The 11,525-nt window shown below is 37.4% G+C and overlaps 1 pseudogene; it reads left to right on the top strand.

Annotated features, from left to right (window-relative positions):
- The first annotated feature begins 2,722 nt into the window (after positions 1-2,722).
- On the top strand, positions 2,723-5,052 carry LOC139186158 (tripartite motif-containing protein 60-like; annotated as a pseudogene).
- Positions 5,053-11,525: the final 6,473 nt, after the last annotated feature.

Genomic DNA, 11,525 nt, shown 5'->3' with positions numbered 1-11,525 from the left:
CATGGACCTTTGTTAGCAGAGCATTGCCTCTGCTTTTCAATACACTGTCTAGGTTTGTCATAGCTTTCTTGCCAAGAAGAAAATGTATTTTGATTTCATGGCTGCAGTCACTATCCACAGTGATTTTAGAGCCCAAGAAGGGGAAATCTGTTATTACTTCCATATTTTCCCCTTTTATTTGCCATGAAGTAATGGGGTCAGCTGCCATGATTATAACTATAGGTAGTATAATTCTATCTTTAAAAAATAATTTTATTACATTTTAAATTTTAATTATAAACAAAATGTACGCTTAATGTTAAACTCGTTGTTTAAAGAAGTTAGCTTATTCTTTACCACTACTACTGATTATTGTAGGAATTATTTTATGTGTAAAAGTAGACTTTTCATCTATCATTTCTTCATTGATGATAAAAATCCTGTTTTCAGAAAATCTGAACCATAAATATATCAAGTTCAGCACATACTCACTTAAGAAAAGTTTAGCAGGTTATAATTTAAGCAGTTGGAGAACAGGCAGTTCAGCAGCACATTTCAAAAAACTGTAGAGAAAAATTAGACTATTTAGATTTTTTATGCAAAAATTGTTGTTTAATAAATATAGTTCTTGTGAAAAAAAATCTTTCAGTGGTAAAATAATTATCCACATGGGAAGTATCATGACTGTTTGGGTTACCCATGAGAGTATTTTGAGTAAAACTCAGGGAATGGGGTGAAAATTGCTATATTCCATATTTTGAGTTTCTCTCTTTTTTCTCTCTTATCCTTCAGATATACTGGCAAGGCTCACTTTGTTAAGTAGAAAAGTTCAGACAGATAATATCTACAGAGGTAATAAAAAGGAACTAATAGTAACAACTAATAGTAATACTTCTAGAAATTCTGTAGTGACCCTGGAGAAAAGTTGACCCTTTGACTAGGGTCACGTACTTATTGAAGTTACAAAAGAAAAGACAGGTAAATAATTCATATATTTATATAACTTAAATCCCAGGGCCTCAGAGTTATTATATAAAATACCTATTCTTTTTTATGTTTAACTTTTAATTAAAGAAAATCATTTATACTTAAAACTTTCTGTAACCCAAAGATTTTGCTTAATAAATGAACAAATGAAAGGTTTTATTCTTAAAGTTTTAGCAAGAAAAGACTTTCCCATTCTCTATACTTACAGTTAAAATGATTTTACTAAAAAATTTTGAAATAATGTAATTTCCCATGACTACCATCCTGTGCCAATGTTGTTTTTATGAAATTTAATGCTTATAAAGAAATGGAGCTGATCATCCACCCCATTATTCATTCCTTCTTTCACGTATTTCAAAAGTAAAATTTTTAAAAATCTTTGGGAAAAGTAGTTACAAAGGATGAGCTTTTCTGTGAAATTTCTTTCATAGAACTGGGAGAAAAAAGACTACAAATATGCTATCATCACCAAAAGTAAGAGAGCACCCATACTGAACAGCAACAAATTAATTTGAATAAAAACTGACAAAAGAGTAAATGAATTCACACATCTCTCTCTGCTCATGATAAATTTTGTAAAAGTGCAGAAATGATGAGAATTATGAAAGAAAATCATTAATAATCCCCAATGTGAGAAATAGGTATTTAGTGACCAAGAAAACACCATCAAATTCTCTGCAGGGAGCTCCTTTCCTCCAACATATGGCAATGAAATGATCAGGTTCCAAAATATGAAATAAAAAAGTTTGAAAATGTAAGTGAAAATTGACTTTAGAATAATTATAAAATGGAAGATATGTTTTGCTCTACTATGGGAAATGTTCTATATATTTTTAAATAAATAGAATGAGAAGCCCATTATGATTCCAATATTGCTTAAGAAATTCTGAAAAAAGTGAGAAAATTTTAATATTTATCTTTCATATTAAGAAGGAAAGATATAGAATAAAACATAGGAATAATGAAGGATAAAACATAAAATATTATAAACATAATGACTTTCATCGGCAATAGTTAAACCAACATAAATATATTGAAATCAATCTCTCTAAAATTTCAAGTAGAAAACATAAATTTGCAATGAAGTGTACACTTGTGAAATATATAAGTATGAAATGAAGTGAAAATGTTAGTTGCTCAGTCATGGCCGACTCTTTGTGACTCCATAGACCTGCGCTGGTGGGCTGCAGTCCATGGAGTTGCAGTCAGACACTGACTGAGCAACTAACACTTTCACTTCACTTCATACTTATACATGTCAGATCTTCCCAACCCAGGGATCAAACCCACGTCTCCTGTGTCTCCTGCACTGCAGGTGGGTTTTTTGTTTTTTTTTTTTTTTTACCACTGAACCACCAGGGAAGCCCATAATATAAGGACCATATAATCCAAAAAACAGGGCATCCAATCATGCTACAAAGTAAATATATGACCTTTTAATTTTTACAAATTATACTGGATATAGATTATGAAGAATTTCATGTAATTTTCTACTTAAAATATTCTTTTCATTCAGTTGTTCCGCACCAGTATATTGATTGTTGCATGCAAAATTGGATGTTCATGCGTCTCAGAAGTGAACCAAGCAAGGAAAAACAAGCAACCATACAAAAAACTGCTTTTCACAATCTCAGCTCTTGGAATCTAATATAGGAAGCAGACAGTTAGGCTAAAAATATAGTAAGCTAGGGAGAGAGGTTCTCAGTGGAGGTGTGAGGCAAAGAATTTAGGCAAAGAATCTAAAAGGACTCACTGAATGAGTGACATTCCATGTGTATTGAAGTACAAGAATCAGGAAGGCAAGCAAGGTATTGGACAAAGGAAAGAAAACTTACAATGTAAAAAGATGTTAAAGAATCTGTTTTACTCAAGGAAAAGCCAAGAAAGCAGTGTATCCAAAGTTAACAAGCAGAAAAAAAGTATGAGAGGAAAAAAAGGATCCTTAGGTCCTAGACCATCACAAGGACTTTGATTTTAGCTCTGAGAAAGCCACTACAAGATTTTGTGTAGAGCCTTGGCTGTCAAAATTTAGGTGCAACAGAATCTTTGTAAGGATTGCAAAAATACAGATTGATGAGTTTCTGCCTCCAGACTTCCTGATTCAGTAGGTCAGGGGTGTAACCTTAGAACCTGTTGATGGACCCGGTGACCACATTTTGAAAATTGCTGGGGTAGAATATTGACAGGAAATGTTTTAATTCAATTAATCTGATGTACTTTTGGAGAAAGACTGAAATGAGACAAAGGTATAAGCAGTGGAAGCAGGATTTTCTCTCTGTAGGTTGTGGTTGAATTCATTTTCAGTTTCCAATGGCACGGTTTGATTGGATTGGAGTGTGTGTGTGTGTGGGTTTATGCTGCTGCTACTGCTGCTAAATCGCTTCAGTCGTGTCTGACTCTGTGCAACCCCATAGACAGCAGCCCACCAGGCTCCCCCATCCCTGGGATTCTCCAGACAAGAACACTGGAGTGGGTTGCCATTTCCTTCTCCAATGCATGAAAGAGAAAAGTGAAAGTGAAGTTGCTCTGTTGTGCCTGACTCTTAGCGACCCCATGGACTGCAGCCCACCAGGCTCCTCCATCCATGGGATTTTCCAGGCAAGAGTACTGGAGTGGGTTGCCATTGTGTGTGTTTATAATGATCTTCAAAAGACCATAGTGGCCCTTTATGGAGGAATGCTAATCATTGCAGTGGTTAAGTGTGCAGCTTTGATGCATGACCCAAGCATGCAGGTTTGTGCTGAGGTCTTTGTCCTCTGTGCCGTATGAACCTCAGAAGCTCCTCTGCAGTCTTGGGCCTAAGCACCTAAGCCATCCGCTCTAAATCATCCGTCTGTCATTGGTTAAGGTGACATTCTTTAGATGTCTAAATTATAAAGGTATGATTTCTTGCTTGCTTGGATCTGTGGCTACTTTCTGGAAGAGAAAATCACTGACGTTAACTTTAGATGGGCGACATATAAAAGATCTTCAAATTGGGGATCTTTCTTGGCAGCTATCTCCAGAGCTAAGAAGAAAGACATTAAAGAAGATTTCAGTTCCTGCTGTCAGCATACCAGGCCAGTGAAACTTAAAACTAGTTTCCGAGGTCAGGGGAATGTCCATGTCTCACTGTGTCTTCAGCTCTAGAGAGGCAGTCCCTGATGAAGGGGGTATTATTTTATGTACTACTTTTGTCCAAGGCTCCGCCCTGGCAGACCTAGAAGAATAGTCTGGCCGCTTCATCTATCGGAGCTACCTAACGACCCCTGACTACCACAGTGGTCACAATTAAGTCACTCCTGTGCAAATACATCCTAGATAAGGATCTAGATTATAGCTTTCCATGCCATGTCTGCCATTTTACTGTCCAGAAAAGAATTTCAGCAGGAAATCCCAACTTAGTAGCTTGACTGAAAGCATTAAGGTACTCTCCAGATCTGAGGGAAAAAGAAGAAAAAGGAAGAGGCAGGAAGAGAATGAAATTTTCGAGAAGTAGAATCAGCTTTTGACTCTTTTCAGTGAGAAGGTCTCAGAGCTTTTTGTACACAGTGCCGCTTCTCTCCTAAATACAAGAAGCACTACATATTTCTTATAAAGAATGCTAACTCCTGTCACAGGAAAATTCTAGAATGTAGCATTGAGCCCTTGAAGGATAATGTAGAAGGAGTTGAAAAGTGATTAACTTTGCAAGCTAATCATTGGCACTGAGAAAAAGATAAAATGTAAGAGAAAGAATAATTTCTTAATTTGAACAAGTTTAACTGTTTCCACTGAATAAAGAAGAGGCCACTTTCAGGCAAATACAAAATGAAGAGACAGACATTATAGCATAATTAAATGAAAATCTTATGTAATTGTTCAATCATGTCTCCACATTAAAATATCTATAGAGCAAGGTGGAAGGTGAGTGTGTAGTCGGAACTGAAATTGTAGACATATATTAAGAGTATGCACTGCAGAAAGAAAAACCTAAAATACCTCAATCTCTTTTCATGCTGATTAAAGAAATATTGATTCAGTATTCCTCTACAGTATTCTGACTTGGTCAAAATTTTCAAGATATTTCCAGTGGATGTGATTCTAAACATTGAAACAGTATATTGAGATTTATTACCTTTGAGGATAGTAAATTATGTAATATGGAAAGACCAAAAAAACCATTGTTATAGACCAAGGAGGTTTTCTTTTGCCCTGTTGTCCTGAATTTGAATAGATTTAAGAGTTGACTCATTGGAAAAGACTCTGATGCTGGGAGGGATTGGGGGCAGGAGGAAAAGGGGACGACAGAGGATGAGATGGCTGGATGGCATCACTGACTCGATGGACGTGAGTCTCAGTGAACTCTGGGAGTTGGTGATGGACAGGGAGGCCTGTCGTGCTATGATTCATGGGGTCGCAACGAGTAGGACACAACTGAGTGACTGATCTGATCTGATCTGATCTAATCTTGGCAGACATTACTTGGAGGTAGTAGTGGAAAAAAACTTAAATGGGTAGAATTAGCCATTAGTTCCAGGTGAATTCGGGGCAATTGGGAAAGTTGAGGGAGTTTCATTGCACTGGATCATAATAGAATCTAGCTTATGCCATTAGTGAAACCCAGTAAGGCAGGCATTTTTCTGGACCAAGAGATGGGTGAAGTTTCCTTTTATAATAAGAATGATGTCACTTTTCTATATTTTAATGGTTATTTTACACAAGCCCTTTGGCCATATTTCTATGCTGGAACAGATTCTGAAACTAAAAATCTCTTCAGTAACAGATTATGAAAGATAAAGAACATGGGAAACAACTGTTTTATTTTCCATCAGTCTGTGCATGTAATTTAGACAGTAAATCTAGCCTCAGGAATTTATATTAAGTTTTATGATAAAAAAGATATATTTTCATTCTTTATTTTAAACAACTATAAAAACATACAATACCAATTTCATGGAGGTTATGGGTACAGTTGTCAAGTGCTTTGAAATTCTAAGATAAAATATTTGAGAATTATATTACTTAACATCTGCAATGATTAATTTCACATATGAACTTGACTAGGCTATGATACACAGATATTTTGTTAAACCCCAGTCTAAGTGTCACTACAAAGGTGTTTTGCAGTTGAGTTTAACATTTAAGTCAATGACTCTTGAGTAAAGCACATTACCCTTCTCAACATGGGTGGGCCTCATCCAATCAGTTGAAGACCTTAAGAGAAAAAAGACAGATTTCCCAAAGGAGATGTGGTTCAGCCTGTGGTCTGCCTTCAGGCTGGAACTGTAGCATCAACTTTTCACCTTCTCCAGCCTGTCAGTCTACCCTGTAGATTTTGGACCTGCCAGCATTTACAATCGTATAAGCCAAGTCCTTTAAAAAAAAAAAAAAAATCTCTCTTTGTATATAATGCACATTCTATTGATCCCTTTTCTCTGGAGAACCCTGATTAATACAGTATCTATCTATTTTTTTTTAAACAAAGTCTGTAGTGAGCCACTGTAGTGTCATTGGTTTTGAACCCCTTTTCTAAAAATTTCACCTTCAGGAAGGATTGAAGAGAGAGAAACACCACTCCCCACTGCACCTCATTGAAGTGTTTATGGCATAATAGAGTAAATACCTGATGGCTAAATGAGGAGCCTTTTAGAAATAGCTACTTACCTTAAAAAAAAAAAAAAAGACAAAAAAATCAGATAACCATGAACTTTGATGAATCAATGCCATAAAGCATCTTTAAACCTAGAATTAGAATGGTTGCTAAAAACAAACAAAAAACAAAAAACCCTGAAACCCTTTGCTTTGGGATGAAGGTACCTTTGGACAACCTCAGAAGTGATGACAACTTAACTCTTCTGTAAGATTGAAGGCAGGAGGAGAAGGGGATGACAGACGAGATGGTTGGATGGCATCACCAACTCGATGCACATGAGTTCGAGTAAGCTCTGGGAGTTGATGATGGACAGGGAAGCCTGGTGTGCTGTAGCCTATGGGGTAGCAAAGAGTCAGACATGACTGAGTGCCTGAACTGAAATGTGAGTTGCTCAGTCGTGTCTGACTCTTTGTGACCCCATGGACTGTAGTCTGCCAGGCTCATTCATCCATAAAATTCTCAGTGACAAGAAAACCGAGCCGGTTGCCATTCCCTTCTCCAGGGAATCTTGCCGATCCAGGGATCAAACTCAGATTTTCCACATTGCAGGCAGATTCTTTATGATCTGAGCTACCTGGGAAACCAATCCTCTCTAAACTCCCTCTAATGATTCTAATGAGGGCTACACTCCACCCCAACTGCCCTATGTTTATTTTTGCACTAAGTTTAAACAGCATTGGATTGGAAAACATGTTGAAGTTTGTGGCAGTATTTCAAAGACAAATACTTAGTCATATCATTAAAAAAAATCTGTTTACAAACTTTAAATTCATGTTTTTGGAGCAATATTTCGTGGAAAGATAAAATGATGAATGATGAAAATAAAATCTGGATTGCCAGCCTAAATTAAGTAACTTAGAGCACACATCCCAGCTATGGATAATAGTTTCAGCAATTGGGGAGATTTAAAGATCATGATTAAGGAATGTTTGTGAAATGTAATTTTAATGACTTAAGCTTCCCAGGTGGTGCTAGTGGTAAAGAACCCACCTGCCAATGCAGGAGATGTAAAAGAACAGGTTCAATCCCCAGGTCAGGAATATCCCCTGGAGGAGGTCATGGCGACCTGCTCCAGTATTATTGCCTGGAGAATCCCATGGACAGAGGAGGTTGGCAGCCCGCAGTCCATAGGGTAGTATAGAGTAGAACACAACTGAAGTGACTTAGCACACACACACACATAACCCCGTAATATAAAATAGATAATATAAAATATCAACTGATGTTTACTGAAGAGTGTCACAAGTCCAACAAAGCACCAAATGTGATGAACAAGAGATTGTTCATGTCACTTTTTATGGAAAATGCTAGGTATAGAAATAGTCAACAAAGGCAAAATAAGAAACAACTAGATATTCTCCCCTAATATCTTACTTATTTTATGAAAGGGAGGAAACAAGAATTTACCTGATTTTGTTACTTCTTTCATTTACATCACAGCCATTAGCCATTTAATATATCTTCTATCATAAAGGCCATTGCAAAGTTGCTATTTATCTCCCAATATAGTAAATATGAAAGTTTTAAGCAATCCATCTGTACATGCCTATTGGTACTTGACGTTTGTAAAATAGAATCGTTAAGACAACAGAAACATCAGAGTAAAAACCAAAACAAGTGTGTATAAATGCACACAACAGTGGCCACATCTCATTCCTCTGGTTGCAATACTTGGACAATCCCTTAGATTGTTCTGCATTTTGTGTTGTATATCCTGAATGGGACAGATAGCCATGCTTAGTTGCTCAGTCGTATTCAGCTCTTTTTGATCCATGGACTGTAGCCTCCAGGCTCCTCTGTCCATGGAATTTCCCAGGCAAGAATACAGGAATGGGTGGCCACTTCCTTCTCAAGAGGATCTTCCTGACCTGGGGATTGAACTCAGGTCTTCTGCATTGCAGGCAGATTTTTTATTGTCTGAGCTACCAGGGAAGCCTGGGATAGATAAAGGTATGTCTAAAAATGACCTTGCGGTGACCAGAGTGTGTGTACACACATTAGTTCCTGTGTTGGTTATCTGATGACAAGTTTGCAAGCAAACAATGGCTTTATCTCCCTGACACAACTTTTCCAGGCTTTGCCCTTTCTCCTTGCTTCTATTCCTATTCAGATACTTTCAATATTTTCCTGACATCTGTCATTGTTGGGAAGCTTTCCTAAGATGAAACGGAGTTCTCAACAAAAATTCTGAAGCAAGGATACAGAGAAAATTTGGTGTCTTGGCTTGTCAGATACAAAGCTTTGAGGAGATGTTATCTTTATTTACTGATGTATCAACTAGAAAAACGAAGAGTTCCAGAACCCGGTCAGAAGAAAAATACATAAAAATAATTGAGTGAAAGTGAAGAGCAAAGCAGAAGCAGACATACAAAGAGACACACAGGGATGAAGTTTTGAGGTACATTTTTATCAGTTTCATGATGCTTCCTAGCATCTTTTATTTTTATTGTTTCATTTTTCTTAAGTTATATATCACATTTAATTTCTGTCCTTGCAAATGGATGGCATAGTAGGCACAATTTCCCAAACTCAGTTCAGTTCAGTCGCTCAGTCGTGTCTGACTCTTTATGACCCCATGAATTGCAGCACGTCAGGTCTCCCTGTCCATCACCAACTCCCGGAGTTCACTCAAACTCATGTCCATCGAGTCCGTGATGCCATCCAGCCATCTCAGCCTCTGTCATCCCCTTTTCCTCCTGCCCCCAATCCCTCCCAGCATCAGAGTCTTTTCCAATGAGTCAACTTTTTTCATGAGGTGGCCAAAGTATTGGAGTTTCAGCTTTAGCATCATTCCTTCCAAAGAACACCCAGGACTGATCTCCTTTAGAATGGACTGGTTGGATCTCTTTGCAGTCCAAGGGACTCTCAAGGGTCTTCTCCAACACCACAGTTCAAAAGCATCAATTCTTCCACACTCAGCTTTCTTCACAGTCCAACTCTCGAATCCATACATGACCACTGGCAAAACCATAGCCTTGACTAGACGGACCTTTGTTGGCAAAGTAATGTCTCTGCTTTTAAATATGCTATCTAGGTTGGTCATAACTTTCCTTCCAAGGAGTGTATTTTAATTTCATGGCTGCAATCACCATCTGCAGTGTGGGCCATACATGGGAAGCTTTCAACAACATACCCACGCACATTGAAATGGTAAGGAACTTTTAAAAATACTTTCACTTATCATTTATGATGTTGGGAAATGTTTTGTCCATTCAATTATTTTTTTACTGCTACATGCAGAGTTTTATTTGATCTTGAAATTTTAATATTGATTTATTTGTATTTATGTATAGCGAGATTAACATAAAATGTGCTGCTCACTTTTTTTGACTCTTGTTTCTTTTGCATTGATTTTGAATTTTTTTCAAGAAGGTAATGTACATCGTTTGTTTTCTCTGCCATCTTTAGGTCACTAGGGGAAGGTTTTATGTCGCTTCCTTCCTTATCCCCCTCCAATACAGGCACATATTCCCCACTTTCTTGATCTGTTTTTGGGCAAATCAGTATCTAGCGTGTTTAAAACACCTTGAGTGCTTTTTGCAGTGAGGCTAGTATCAAGGTCCTGAATTAATGTGATATTGTATTTTGACCATGTGTGCTCAGTCACTCAGTTGTGTCCAACTCTTTGCAACCCCATGGACTATAGCTGCCATGCTTCTCTGTCCATGGGATTTTTCAGGCAAGTATACTGGAGTGGGTTGCCATGCCCTCCTCCAAGGGATCTTCCCAACCCAGGGATCAACCTATGTCTCTTGCATTGGCAGGCAGATCTTTACCACTGAGCCACCAGAGAATCTCTGTATTTTGGCCAGTATATGTATTGCTGTTTTTATACTTTATTAGTTTGGAGTAGAGAAGGGCTAAAATGTTTAAGCACAACTATTAATATCCAATATTGTTTGAGGAATATCATCAAATACTATTAAAGTAAATATGACTGAGTGTACAAATATTTTTACATTCATTGTATTTGTGGTAAGAGTGTTAAATCATTCATGTCTATGATGTATACAGAATTGGAATATAGATGATGGGGGAGGAGGATGACAGCTACTTCAGCCTTAAAAAACATGTTTTTCTCATTCATCTATGGGATGTATAAAATATACATTCTGTGTGGTTCTTTTGACTTTTGGAGTGTCTGAATTAATATTACAAAGTATTTGAAACTAATTTTACAAAAGAGTATACAGCCGATCCCATGCTTACTTGTTCAATTGCTCAGTTGTGTCTGACTCTGTGACCCCCATGTACTGTAACACTCCAAGCTTCCCTGTCCTTCACTGTCTCCCTGAATTTGCTCAAACTCATGTCCACTGAGTCAGTGATGCCATCCAAACATCTCATCTTCTGTCGTCCCCTACTCCTCCTGCCTTCAATTGTTCCTAGCATCAGGGTCTTTTCCAATGAGTTGGCTCTTTACATCAGGTGGCCAAAGTATTGAAGTTTCAGCTTCAGCATCAGTCCTTCCAATGAATATTCAGGACTGATTTCTTTTAAGATTGACTTGTTTGATCGCCTTGCAGCTCAAGGGACTCTCAAGAGTCTTCTCCAGCACCACAGTTTGAAAGCATTCATTCTTTGGTGCTCAGGCTACTTTATGGTCCAACTCACATCCATACATGACTACTGGAAAAACCGTAGCCTTTGTTGTCAAAGTCATGTCTGCTTTTTAAAGCACTATCTAGTTTTGTCACAGCTATTCATCCAAGGAGCAAGAGTCTTTTAAGTTTGTGACTGCAGTCACTGTCCACGTTGAATTTGGAGACCAAGAATATGAAATCTGACAGTTTCCACTTTTCCCCCATCTGTTTGCCTTCATGCTTACTACTCTTCACAAAAATTAAAAATAACAATAGAAATGTAATTTTTATACACAGAAACATTTCCCCCACTAGTTTTAAAATCAAATTATAACTAATGAAATGTTTAAATAACTTATAAT

Source organism: Bos indicus, chromosome 12, assembly GCF_029378745.1.
Source record: "Bos indicus isolate NIAB-ARS_2022 breed Sahiwal x Tharparkar chromosome 12, NIAB-ARS_B.indTharparkar_mat_pri_1.0, whole genome shotgun sequence".
Classification (NCBI taxonomy): Eukaryota; Metazoa; Chordata; class Mammalia; order Artiodactyla; family Bovidae; genus Bos; species Bos indicus.
This window is presented reverse-complemented; position numbering and strand designations above follow the sequence as displayed.